General features: G+C 37.2%; 1 protein-coding gene across 1 annotated transcript in view; it reads left to right on the top strand.

Moving 5' to 3' along the window:
• LOC149530418 (sec23/sec24 transport family protein) overlaps positions 1-13,874 on the top strand; it is an 86,626-nt gene that overhangs the window by 33,882 nt on the left and 38,870 nt on the right. The gene's annotated exons all lie outside the window — the stretch shown is intronic.

The raw sequence follows: 13,874 nt of genomic DNA, 5'->3' as shown, positions 1-13,874 counted from the left end.
TTTAGCTGATTCTTTTTGTTTTAGAAAATAGATCCAAGTTCTTCTAGAGTAATCATTAGTAAAAATTATATAGAAGAAGCACCCATTAAGTGAAGGTACAGACATAGGGCCGCAAAGATCCGCGTGGATCAGTTCAAGGATGGATTTAGATTTGTGATCACTTTTAGGAAATGATTGCTTAGTATTTTTTTCTAAGGCACATCTTTTGTAAATACTTAAATGATCAGTTTTTAGGCTAGGTAAACCTTTTACAATTTTTCCTATGGATGGTAATGCCCAGTAGTGAAGGTAACCTAGCCTCCTATGCCAAATTTCAATGGAATTTATAGTTTCATGACTCAAAGCTAGTTTTGAATTTTGACTATTACAAAGTTTATAAAGACTTCTATCTCTAAATCCGATAGAAATGGCTTTCTTAATATTAGAGTTCTTGGGCCAAGAAAGAAGTTTGTCCTCTTGAAATGTGATTCTGAAACCTTGATCAGCAAGACCAGAAATAGAGACTAGGTTTTTTTTTATTTCTGGTACATATAAAACATTCTTGAGTTGTAGTGTGATTCCTGAATTTAGTTGAATTGAACAGGAACCAATTCCTCTAATAGGATGAGTAGAGTTATCTCCAATGGTAACTTCTTTTGAGGCTTGTTCAGAGAAGGTTTCAAATTTGTCTTTAAAACCAGCGATGTGTTGAGATGTTCCACTGTCGATGATCCAAGTATTGTTAATAGAGTTTAATTCACTTGAAAGGGCTAAGTAAAAAGCATAGTTTTCTCTTCACCCTCTTCTTTGATTTCTACTAAGGCTACTTGAATTCTCTTCTTTTCAGGACAAAATTTGTGGGGGTGACCAATTTTGTCACATTTAAAACATCTAACTTTTGACCAATCACATTGCTTGAAAGATTTGTTAGACTCCTTTTTGTTGTATTTGAATTTTCTCTTCTTATTTGTTTTTACATGAAGTGCTTGAATTTCTCCCTCTTGATTTGTGCTTAGTCCTCTTGAGACTAATCTATATTCTTCTTGAGTGCATTCATTTTTTAATATATCAAATTTTGGAAGTTCGGGTCGAGAGTTTAATCCTTGAATAAATGTTTCCCATGGTAGTGGAAGACCTCTCAGTGCTATCATTCTGAGTTCTTTGTCATCAACTCGACTGTCCATTGTTGCAAGTTGATCTTTTAGTTCAAAATTTTTTATAAAGTATGAGGTGATAGATTCTCCATTTTTCATCTTTATGTATAGTAGATTTTGTTTTAGAGTTAATAATCTACTAGTATTGTTGATTTCAAATGTATCTCGAATTGTGGAGAACACTTCAAATGCAATCTTGAGACTAGATATGGATGGTAGGATATGATCTTTTACAGAATCTATAATGATCTTCATGGCTTTGTTATTATGTCTTTTCCATGATACTTTCTCTGGCCCATTTTCGAGTATAGACATGTTTGATTCAATAAATGCTTCTAATTCCATTTCCCTTAATATTATCATTACTGTAATTTTCCATGAAGAGAAATTAGATGCACGCTCAAGCCTATCTTCTAGTCTCACATGATTCACCATTTTAATGATTAAAGTTTTAGCCCCTTTTTTTCTAAAATTCTGAGATTTTAGATTTTATTTTTGTGTAATGGTTTTTCTTATCAAAATGGCTTTGATACCATGTTAAGTTTTATGGATCTCTGATAGATAAAACAATTACAATAAATGATAGAATAACAGGTACTCTTACTTGTATTATAGAAGTGCAAAGTATGACTACAAATAATGATGACTTGTGACTGATTGAGTTCAAATCCTTTCTTTTGTGAATCACTGATAGAATGAACTGTATGCTGACTGTTTTGATGCTCCTACAAGTACATATATTAATCCAAGCATATATATATGTATGTATGTATGTATGTATGTATATGTTTGATAAGAAACAATAACAGTTTATCTAAAACACAAATACAGATTAGTATATCAGATAAACACTATTTACTTCTACTGATGCTAAAACATTAACACCATCTTAATAAGATATATTTACGTGCAAGTAAATAAATATATTTATAATATTCTTTTGATTTATAACCTTCAAATTATTTTCCTTATTTATTCAATTCTTTACTAGAAACCGAATTGCACACTTGACATATTATATTGGCATCCAAGAAGGCAAGACATTCTTTAAGAGTTATGGCTTCTTGAAAGCTTTGAGATATCGAATGCCTCTATATATATTTGGGAGCTGTGAGAAACGGAGAACAAGAATTGATTTTCTCTCCCCATTCTATTTCCGATTTATCTTTGCAGCATTTGTCACATCCTTATCTTCTCTTTTCTACCTCTTCTGAAAATCGTGATTGTTAATCACTTAGAGCTGTGCATTCAAAATTACTCCAGTGGAAGAACTGGATTGTTAGCGCCCAACCAAGGCTCTTCCTCCTTCCAACAACTCAAGTTATGTGGTCGACTTTCCTTAGTCGATTGATATATATATATATATATATATTTTCTTTATCAAATTACTACTGCATTTGTACTTACAACAGTAAGGTACATTTCCATGAAATGTTGAACTTCATCTTTGTTTGGTGTCACCGAATAGTTTCTTAGTAAGCCAGTTATTTCCTTGTCGAGTCGAGATCAATTATTTATGACAAGTCTATACATCTTTAATTTTTACTGTTGTATGACAGAATCAAATTGTATTGCTGCAAGTCTTAAGATTATTTTCCTCAAGTTATAAAAGCTGATTATATACTGGAACATGTAATTTCCATACACTAGTTGAGGATCAGCAGAATGAGTTGGTTTACTTTGAGATATAAACACCAGGGACTCACCCGACTGTATGGCTAAGAAAGAGGTGAAGAGGTGATAAAGAAATCTGCAATAACATGGAAACAAAATCAGATATGAAAATTATATATTATTTTAAAAAGGAAAATTACTTAATAGCTTATGCATGTCCAATTTATTTTCTGTTGTGAAGTCGAGTGGTGTGATAAAACACTAGTATGCTTTGTGGCTGACAAGGTGTTCCATGTCTATTCCGGGTAGGGAGGGCCTTTTCTAATTAGAGAAAGTGCGGGGATAAGTTTAAAGTCCGTTGTTGGGAGGTTAAGCCCCTAACAATGTTTCCCCTCTTCACGAGATGTCAGGACGTGCATCAGATAAAGATGAGTATTCAAACATTTATTGGTAACATGTATTTTTACTTTTATGATATTTATACAAGTAGAAGATATGATGGATTAATTTATATAGTTAAATTCAGTTATTTCCTTTGATGAAAGCAACCTTTCTCGTCAATGTAATTGGTAACCAATTTGATCGGTTGATCTTCCAACTGAATATGGAATTTATCTATAGGATTGTTATTTCAGTCTTTCATTTATAAGAATAATGATTATGAGCAAATATTTTAATCTTATGTTATTGCCACAATTAGCAATAGGAAGAAAAAGAATGAAACAGTGGCATTTGATGCCCTAAATGATACAGTGGTATCTGACGTCCCAAATGATATAGTGATATCTGATGCCCTAAATGATCTAATGGTAATTGATGCCCTAAATGAAACAGTGGTATTTGACATCCTAAATGATACAGTGGTATTTGACGTCCCAAATGATACAGTGGTATTTGATGCCCTAAATGATCCAATGGTAATTGATGCCCTAAATGAAACAGTGGTATTTGACGTCCCAAATGATACAATGGTATTTGATGCCCTAAATGATCCAATGGTAATTAATGCCCTAATGATACAGTGGTATTTGATGCCCTAAATAAAACATTGGTTGTCATCGGTAGATTTTGCATTGTGTAGCCGACTTGGTTATGCCGTTAGAGATTTTGTATTTTGTAGCCGACGGGTAAATTAGTGTTGTTATGTAGTCAATGGACCCCTTTGGGAAGGTTCGGCGGAAAATATTTATACCCCGTTTGTGTTCATTGTAAATCATCAGTTATGTAATCTCTTGGCATATGCGAATAAAGGAGTACTGCTGTTGCTGTTCTTGTTCATTGTCTATGTGCATTAATCAATTAACCTATGCTGTAAACATTGGCATTTGTCATTATGATAAAGTAGTATAGCTATTTGTTCCTTGAGAGGTATTTTATGGACTAACCTGAATTTTGCAAAAGCATCCCTAAAGGGTTTTTGGTTTTGAATTCTACGGTATGTAGATTTTTATTCCTTGGTAAATTCGTTGATGGTGTTTTCAATTGTTAGTTATGAAATTCCGTTTAACTAATTGTAGCCGTTAATCCCATTCACACGAACATAATTGAAATAACTGTGTTTCTATGAAAATGAAGTAATAACTGTATTTCTTTGATATGTTAGTTGTTAGTTAAGACTTGAGAAAAGTGTTTATTATAGGAAAGTACTTCAATTTGGGATAGATTCTAGTCTATTCTTGCTAATACCAACACTTGGATGAAAAGAGGGGGTCTCAAATGCATTAAATAAAAGCCTGGTAAAGACTTTGATCCTGCTTGTCCAAAGCCTGGTAAAGACTTTGATCCTGCTTGTCCGATTGGTTTGAGATCAGAAATAAAGGGTAAAGGTAAAGACGGGACAACTTCGTCTACATTTGAACTTGCTGTTTAGAGTTTGCCCAAGCTATCTATCAAACGAGGAATGGATTCAAGAGTACTTGAGGTAAAGGGGATTGAAACTCCATCAATTCAAGTTGACTCAAGTGATGATGAAGCGAGGAAATCAAAGGAGTCTTCGCTATTGGGTTCATATTCTCTTGAGGTTCTTGCTGCAACTTCTCTTGCAAATTCAGCACCAGTATCAGATGAATCACGATTCACTCCTAAGTATGGCTATGGATGCATTCTCTACAGAGCATCCATCTCTTGAAGATGCTGTGACCATCATTCTAGCATTGCCCTTGTCTTCAGCTGCACCTGCATTAGAAACAAGAGGAGATCAGTATGATTATGAGAGTTTGATACATACTCTTTCGCAATTCCTGCTGCCACTATTCATTCTACAACATTGCTTGATGTGACTTCAGCTTAGTTTGAGCAATTCATGGCTGAAGTTACACATAGTAGCCCTACTCCTGCAGCCATTCAAATTGAGGCACCTGCTATAGTCACTACAGTCACACAGAGCAATCTAGAGTTAACTATGGTGACTACCGCTTCAGCTGATACATCTTCTTTTAGTCTTCCTCCATGGTTGAGTATTGTCATGTAGAAGAGAAAGAAAGACGAAATCCCACTTGAAGAGTTTGACAAATAGGTGACCAAGCCAAGGATTTCAAGGAATAAGAAAGCCAAGACAATTTCTTGAGTTGTGGTTGATGAAAATCACAATAAGTATGCTGAAGTAGCTGAACCACTTGTGGAGAAATCTACTGAAGGCATGCAACCTGCTGATTACAGAATTACAAGAGTTGAACTCAGTAAAAGCTTGTGGTTGTATATAGTGCTTTGCGTCTTATTTGTGCACAAAGAGAGTCCAGCAGCACGATGAGATGTACAGCCAAAGGAGCTAGTACAGATCAATGAGGATGCTACAATTATAGAGGCAAGACTGTGGTATTTGTTTGGTAGAGCTTGATCATGTGGACTCCAAATAGTTCTAGTGATAAGGAGTTTGGGGATGATTAGAGGTCTCCTTTCACAACATTTTGTTGTTTTGATGTCATTGTACTGATTGCAGTCATCTCTATAATATCTTGTATATAATATAGATCTCAAATTTGTCATTTAAATTGTCAAATTTTAGTACATTTTAGTATTTACAATTTTTTTAATACTAATTTGCCAAAATTTCATTTGAAAATTTAAAATTGTAACTCTTACACTTTCTTTTATAATTATCTTTTCAAGTACTATATGTATATCAGCACCACCCCCTGCTGGCTCCCGCCACTGTATCTCGCCCTCCTCAAACTTAGGCCCTAGGTTCCCCTCTACGTGGAGCCCATACTTGTGCCGCCCATTCAGGAAACTTCGTTGAACATTGTAACAAATCTCTCTTAATCCTATGTCATGAATGAACTCACTGTAGTCAGTCACCCATGATTAGAACTGCTATGATCTGATGAGACACCAAATCTGTACGGTGCCACACTGTGATGGTCGTGTGTTCTGAACTTGTAAAAATCTATGCTTCTCTTTACTGTAGTTATAACTGATGCAGCTAGTTCACTCCAGAATGCCATCTCTGTCTGCCAAGGTAGAGCATACTATACTATGGGACAATCAAGTACCAATGAATTCAACAATTCTCTGATAGCTTAGATTATATATGTTTCATTTTAACAGTGCTGAACTTGCAGCAAGTACTCGGTGAGTCTGTAGGAGACACTTGTGAACATCGAGGTCTGAGTTTAAGCATTTTTGTAATTTGCTGAGTTTTTCCTGAGATTTTGTTGAGTTTCATTTAAACAGTGCTGTACTTGCAGCAAGTACTCAGTGAGTCTGTAGGAGACACCTGTGAACATCGAGTTTTGAGTTTAAGCATTTTTGTAAGTTGCTGAGTTTTTACTAAGATTTTGTTGATTTTTTAAATTTGAGGTCTGGCAAATTAGATTTGAGTCCAAGTTTGCAAATTACGGTTTATACAATAATTTATTATATGGTTAGAAGTTTTGAGTATAGATTTGAACATTTGATGGTTTGCAGAGAATTAATATTTTTACCGAAATATAAATGAGCAAATTTGTTATGTAGTGGGTATGTAATAGGAAGATTGTTGTTTGTAGAGGTATATTTTTGGAGAGATTTGAACTGACAACTTATGTATTTTAGATAGTTCTTGGTCTCAAAGAAAATTTCTGTGTCAAGTCTCGATTATTTAAATTTTGTTTGACTTGTGTTGTTTTACTAGCTGTTTGAATTCTTCCCTTGACCTTTTTGTTCATAGACAATGAGCTTAGTTAATTGTAATAACCACCCCTTTTTTGTTTGTTGAGGAGACTTGCAGATTAATAAGTATTATCAATTAGAGTGTTATTTTCAACATGGCATTTTGACAAACACTTAGCAAACATACAGCGATAAACATTCAAAGTCTAGACCTTATTTGCTGATTAAATATTGATTTTGTAATTGAAATGTTTACATACGATTGCCTTATAGGCTGCAACAAATATTCAGACTGATATTTAAGAATTACAATGCCTAAAATGAACAGTATGATGGAAGGAACTTGGAAGTAGATGCCGCAGCAATCTGTTGATGAAATGACAGCCCCCCAACCTTTAATCAGCGAGAGTGAACAAGAAACTCAATGCAATACTGTTCGCATACTGTAGCAGTACTATTCACGGCACTATAGCAAAAACACTATTCATGCGCACTGTAGAAAAACACTATTCAAGTGCATTGTAGCAAAACACTATTCACGGGTACTGTAGCAAAATCACTATTCATGTGCACTATAGAAAATCACTATTCACACGCACTGTAGCAAATCACCCACTTTGCGAAACACTTTGTAAGGGCCATAAAACCTAGGCTTCAGCTTCTTGGCTCCGCTTTTCTTGAGTGATGACTGTCTGTATGGTTGTAGCCTCAAGTAGACCATATCCCCTACCTCAAAACTGCGCTCTACCCTGTGCTGATCAGCATACAACTTCTGTTGATTTTGAGCCTGTTGTATGTTTTCCCTGAGCACTTTCAGGATATTCTAACTATCCTGCAATAAGTCTTTGGCTTTGGGCACTCTGCTGTCCCCTAAAACTAAATCGATGAAGCTACGTGCTTCATAACCATATAGTGCCATGAAGGGAGTCATCTTGATGGACATATAATAAGTGGTATTATAACAATACTCTCCCATATGTAGCCATCTGACCCAAGCTCTTTGTTGTGCACTCACATAGTTCCTCAAATATCCCTCCACCCATTTATTCGCAATCTCTGTCTACCCATCTGTTTGTGCATGGTAACTAGTGCTAGGTGTAAGATCAGTATCACACAACCTAGACAATTCCTTCCCAAAAACACTCATAAATTTACTATCCTGGTCACTGACTGTGAATCTAGGCAGCCAATGTAACCTGAATATCTCTCTGAAGATAAGATCTGCCACTTGTGTTGTTGTGTAAGTGGATGGAATAACAAAGAAGTGAGTGAATTTTGTCAATCAGTCTACCACCACATAGATGCAATCTCTCCCTTGAACTCGTGGTAACCTGGTGATGGAATCCATCGAAATACTTTCCCATTTCCTCTCAGGAATAGGCAAGGGCTAAAACAATCCTGCGAAAAAAGTGTGCTCTTTCCTTATTCTATTGACACACCACGCACTCTCTCACATATCTCTGCACTTCATCCTTGAGTCCCTTCCAGGTGAATCCCTCACGGATCTGCCTATAAGTTTTGGAGACCTCAAGATGTCCAACTGTAGGCGCATTATGAAATGCCCTCAAGATCTTCTCTCTAAACTGTGATGTAGGAATCAAATAAATCCTATCCTGAAATCTTATCAACCCATCCAACATTGCATACCTATCATCTTGAATGGTGCTCGCAACTACCATAGAAGCCCAATCATCTCCTACATACTCCGCTGCAATACGATCTCTCCAATCTCTTGAAATTTCTGCTAGAGCATATAAGTAAGGTCTCCGAGATAAAGCGTCAGCCACCACATTTTTCTTACCTTTGACAAACTCTATGTCAAAGTCATAAGCTTGCAATTTGGTAATCCATTTCTACTGCCAGTCATTAAGATCACACTGGCCCATGAAGTATTTAATACTATTGTGATCAGTCTTGATCACAAAATGCCCACCTACCAAATAAGATCGGAATTTGGCTAATGCATGCATTATGGCCAACATTTCTCTGTCGTAGATAGAGTAGCTCCTCTCAACTCCTCGAAGCTTCCTACTCTCAAATGCAATGGGGTGTTTCTCCTGCATCAGTACTGCCCCTATCCCATCTCCCAAAGCATCACACTGAAGCTCAAATGGTTTCATAAAATCAGGTAGAGCTAGAACCAAGCAAGATGACATTACTTGTTTGAAATGGTCAAAACATTTCTGTGTTGCTTCTGTCCATGTGAAGGTCCCCTTCTTGGTGAGATTCGTCAAAGGTCGACAATCTGTGAGAATCCCCTAACAAACCTCTTGTAAAAACCACATAAACCAAAGAACCCCTTGAGCTGTGTGAGGTTTGTGGGAGTAGGCCAATCCACAATAGCTCTAATCTTTTCGAGATCAACTCGAACACCATCTGCACTAATGATATGCCCAAGGTAAAGGAACTCGGTCATGCCAAACTTGCATTTAGATTCTTTGGCATACAACAACTCTCTCTCCAGAATAGATAACACCTCCTCTAGATGTTGTAAGTGCTCTTCCCAGGTCTTACTGAAGACCAAGATGTCATCAAAGAAGATCAAGACGAATCTCCTCAATTGCCTCCTGCAGACCTGGTTCATACAACTCTAAAATGTAGTGGGTGCATTGGTTAGCCCAAATGGCATAACTATAAACTCAAAGTGGCCATAGTGACATCAAAAGGTTGTCTTTTCGATGTCCTCTGCTCTCATCTGAATCTGATGGTATCTAGATCGTAAATCAATTTTGGTGAAGAAGCATGCCCCATGCAACTCATCAATCAACTCATCAATCTTAGGAATGGGATACCTGTTTTAAATTATTTTCTTATTCAGTTCCCTATAATCAATGCACATGCACATCGTCCCATCCTTCTTTACCAAAACTACTGCTGAATCAAAAGGGCTTTTGCTAGGCCTAATGTGCCCCGTCTCCAACAACTTCTTAATTGCCTTCTCTATCTCATCCTTGTGTTTCTTAGGATGACGATAGGGAGTAATCATAACTGGTTTGGCTCCTTCCTCGAGCTCAATAACATGCTCTATCCCCTTGTCAGGAGGAACCCCGTGTGGAATATCGCCAAATACTTTGGCACGCTTGTCAGTATCTCCTGGATATCCGGTGGATGACTCTTTACCTGTGGCTCCTATGGGGCTAGCATATTGAAACACTCTGCTACCCACTCTATGTCATTATGCCGAAAAAATCTCTACATTCTCCTTAGGGAGACTACTCTACAACTCCCATCCGAAAGTCCTTTGAGTACAACAGTTCTTCCCTCATGCTGGAATCTCATCTCTAGTTTTGCTAGGTTGAGTGTGAACTCAACTAGCGAGGTCATCCATGTCATGCCGAAGATGACATCATAGTCTCCTATGTCTACTACATAGAACTCATCCTCCAACTCATAGCCATCTCCAAACCTGATGTGAAGATTAGATATCTTTTGAGTGCATAATAATTTGTCACCATGAGCTACCATGACTCTAAACTCAACATGCTCCTCAGTCTGTAAACCTCTCGTGGCTACTAACTGTGCATCTATGAAGTTATGTGTAGCCTTAGTGTCAATGAGAGAGATCACTTTCTGCCCCTGGATAGTACCCCTGACCCTAAATTTGATCGCCTTTTGAGCCCTTGTCAATCGTGCCAACGACCTATCATCCTTAGGGATGATGTTCTCTTCTGGAGTGCTACTCTCATCCGAAGTAGAGTGCTGATCCTCCCCCTCTGACTGTGACTCCTCCGTTGAAAAATACTCCATTTGATTTGCCTTAGCCTTGAGAGGGCACTTATGAGATAAGTCCCAAGGCTCTCTACAATGAAAACACAACTTCTTCCTCCTCAACTCATTCAGAGTGTTATTATCCAACTTCCTATTATCCCCTTTTGGTTGTGCATCCTGGTAAAAAGGTTTTTTGGCCTTATCCTTATCCTTCTTCATATGTGAATCCCTAGGCTGAAATCTGCTCTTAAAAGAAGGTGCTAAGTCACAAGCCTTCTTAGTGGCCTCCTGTAATGTAGCCGAGTGATGCCCCTTGACCCAACCCCTCAAGGGATCTGATAGTCCATCCATAAATAACACTACTAATCTCCTCTTTGAAATATCTGTAACCAATGCAACTAACCCATGAAATTCACTAATGTACGTCTCAACTGATACCCACTGCTCGAGCTGTGCCAACTCTTTAAACTATAACTCAGAGTCTTTGGTATCAAATCTCTCTATGAGTCTCTCAGGGAACTCCTCCTAAGATGTGATCTGATTATGCCCCAAGGTTACCATGCCATGGTGCTGCCACTCATGCGCTGGGCCATCCAATTGAATAGCTGCATACTTGATAGCCTCCTCCTCAGGCATCGGATTTAGTTGGAAGCATGTATCTACCTTTTACACCCAAGCTCGTGTAGTCATCTTTCTTGAAGCATCATAATAAGGTAAAGAAAGTTTTCCAACTTTCTTTCTTAGCTCAAAGTTTTGATTCCTCCCTCCTGCTCTAGGCATATGTCTCATCCTCACATCCATGTAATCTTTGAGGGAAATATCCGCCTGAAACTCCGGTCCACTAGCTTCCCAGTCCCTCCTAAACTGATCCTGTAACTTGGTAATCTGTGGTTTGTTTACTGGTTGAACCGGAGCTCTGGGTGGAAAGGTGGGTAGAAGAGGTCTTGAGCTTGCTGTCCGAGTTGGGCGTGCAACATGTCTAAAGTTATCAGCCTCATTCCCATTGTTGCTGTGTCCATTATTATTACCATTAATGTTATTCTTAGGACCATTGTTGTTGCCTCGGCCTCCATTATTACCATTGCCCTCATTTCCATTGTTTGCATCACGTGGATTAATATTGATGCCCATCTGTCTATCTATAAGCTGCAACATCATATCCATTTGCCTATTCTGCCCCTCCTCTAACATACCTAGTAACTGTCAGAACATTACCTCCTCCTGATCTGGACTAGTATTCCTGCCTCTGCCTAGTCCTTTATTCCTGTCATCTTGGTCTCCCATGTTGCTGTCTTGTTCAAAGAATATCTCCTCTGTGTCTGTATGACTGGATTCTATGTCCACCTGCATGGATGAATTAGACTGCTTGCTCTGTGAGTCTGAATCTTTGTTGCCTTGATCTAGTATGGCAAAAGTAAATGGCCTCTGTTGCATGCTCAAACATACATTCTTAACCTGTTTTATTTCTGACTATAGTGTTTTGACATTTCGTCAAACACTTTTCCCTCTATTCGGCTGTTCCAAATTCCCTGGAAGGCTTCCATAGGATGGCAGGACTTAAATCTCTGATACCACTGTAATAACCACCCCTTTTTTGTTTTTTAGGAGACTTGCAGATTACTAAGTATTGTCAATTAGAGTGTTATTTTCAACGTGGTATTTTGACAAACACTTAGCAAACATATAGCGATAAACATGCAAAGTCTAGAACCTCCTTATTTGCTGATTAAATATTGATTTTGCAATTGAAATGTTTACATACAATTGCCTTATAGGCTGCAGCAAATATTTAGATTGATATTTAAGAATTACAATGCCTAAAATGAATAGTATGATGGAAGGAACCTAGAAGTAGATGCCGCAGCGATCTGTTGATGAAATGACAGCCCCTCAGCCTTTAATCAGTGAGAGTGAACAAGAAACTCAATGCAACACTGTTTGCGTATTGTAGCAGCACTATTCACGACACTGTAGCAAAAACACTATTCACGCGTATTGTAGCAAAATCACTATTCACGCACATTGTAGCAAAATCACTATTCACACGCATTGTAGCAAATCACTATTCACACCCACTGTAGCAAAATCACTATTCACGGGACTGTAGCAACTTCTGACCTGAACTTTAGAGCTCTCTTCTACTATGTGCGAACTCACCAATAAATCCCACTGTGTTTTACTAAATGAAAACACCCGATAATCCTCCTAACTGTGTCTTTCAACAGCGAAGAGAATGCTAGCAAAGAAGGATTTCGTCCTCCAAGCCCAACAATTAGATTTCCCAAAAATCCAATAGCATAATAGTAATATCATCCAAGCATGCCCCAACTCAGTCTAGCCAAGAGAATATAAAGTCCTCAAGGAAGTTGACTTCATTTGCATAAGCAATGTGGGATAAATGGGAAACACCTTTTTAAAACAACTTTATAATAAAGTGACCTAATTGATAAGTCTTTTATTTAATTATCACTTTATAATAAAGTAAATTAATTTTGGCATTAAATTCATATAAGAGTCAAACTTAGAATACCATGTATGATTGCTCGTTGGAAAGAGCTCAACCAAATCCACCAAGCTGAACACTGGAAATTTCCATATCACTTGACTCCCATTGACTTACTAAAAATAGTAACTCCTGAAAATATTGCCAAATGAGCTCCCTAATCACTTCATTAGCCTACGGAAGCTCCTATCATAGGCTAATCTACTGACCCTGATGGTCACATTAAATAGAGGACATTACATTAATATCTGGTTTACTATTGCAATTTAACCTTCATAACTTTAGTTAGCTCTGCATTTCAAATGGATAGGGTTAAGAGTAATTCATTGGGACACAGATGTATCAGATTCCACCCTTCAACAATTAATTGATAACTTAAACGTCACAAGCATTGAATGATAAATGCCCGAGCATTATACTGAAGCCTTATCTCTTAAGTGGTACCTTTGTTTACCCAACATATTATTGGCGGAAACATGTCTATTTGATTCAAGGCAGTGTTTGTTGGTTGTTTATATGAAAAATATTTAACAAATTTAGCTGATTTCTGGTGTGAAAAAGAAGATTCATATGAATAAAATGCATTATCATTTAATACTGAATTGCACTTTGAAGTTTTTAACTTTGAATGGAAATATTAGTACATAACAGCTATTGACCGCTTTGATTTCTTTTCGAATTCAGTCAATGACCAGTTTTGTGTTTTTTTTTGTATGTTTATGCACCAAAAATCTTGGTTGCAGCTGTCATATCCATTCTAGTTTGAGGATCATCTATATATCTCTTCTAGTTTTTAAGTATTGGATTGCAATCTTAGGGAATTATTA

Source organism: Cupressus sempervirens, chromosome 11 (genome assembly GCF_028749045.1).
Source record: "Cupressus sempervirens isolate cs-2001-9-10 chromosome 11, ASM2874904v1, whole genome shotgun sequence".
NCBI lineage: Eukaryota > Viridiplantae > Streptophyta > Pinopsida > Cupressales > Cupressaceae > Cupressus > Cupressus sempervirens.
This window is presented reverse-complemented; position numbering and strand designations above follow the sequence as displayed.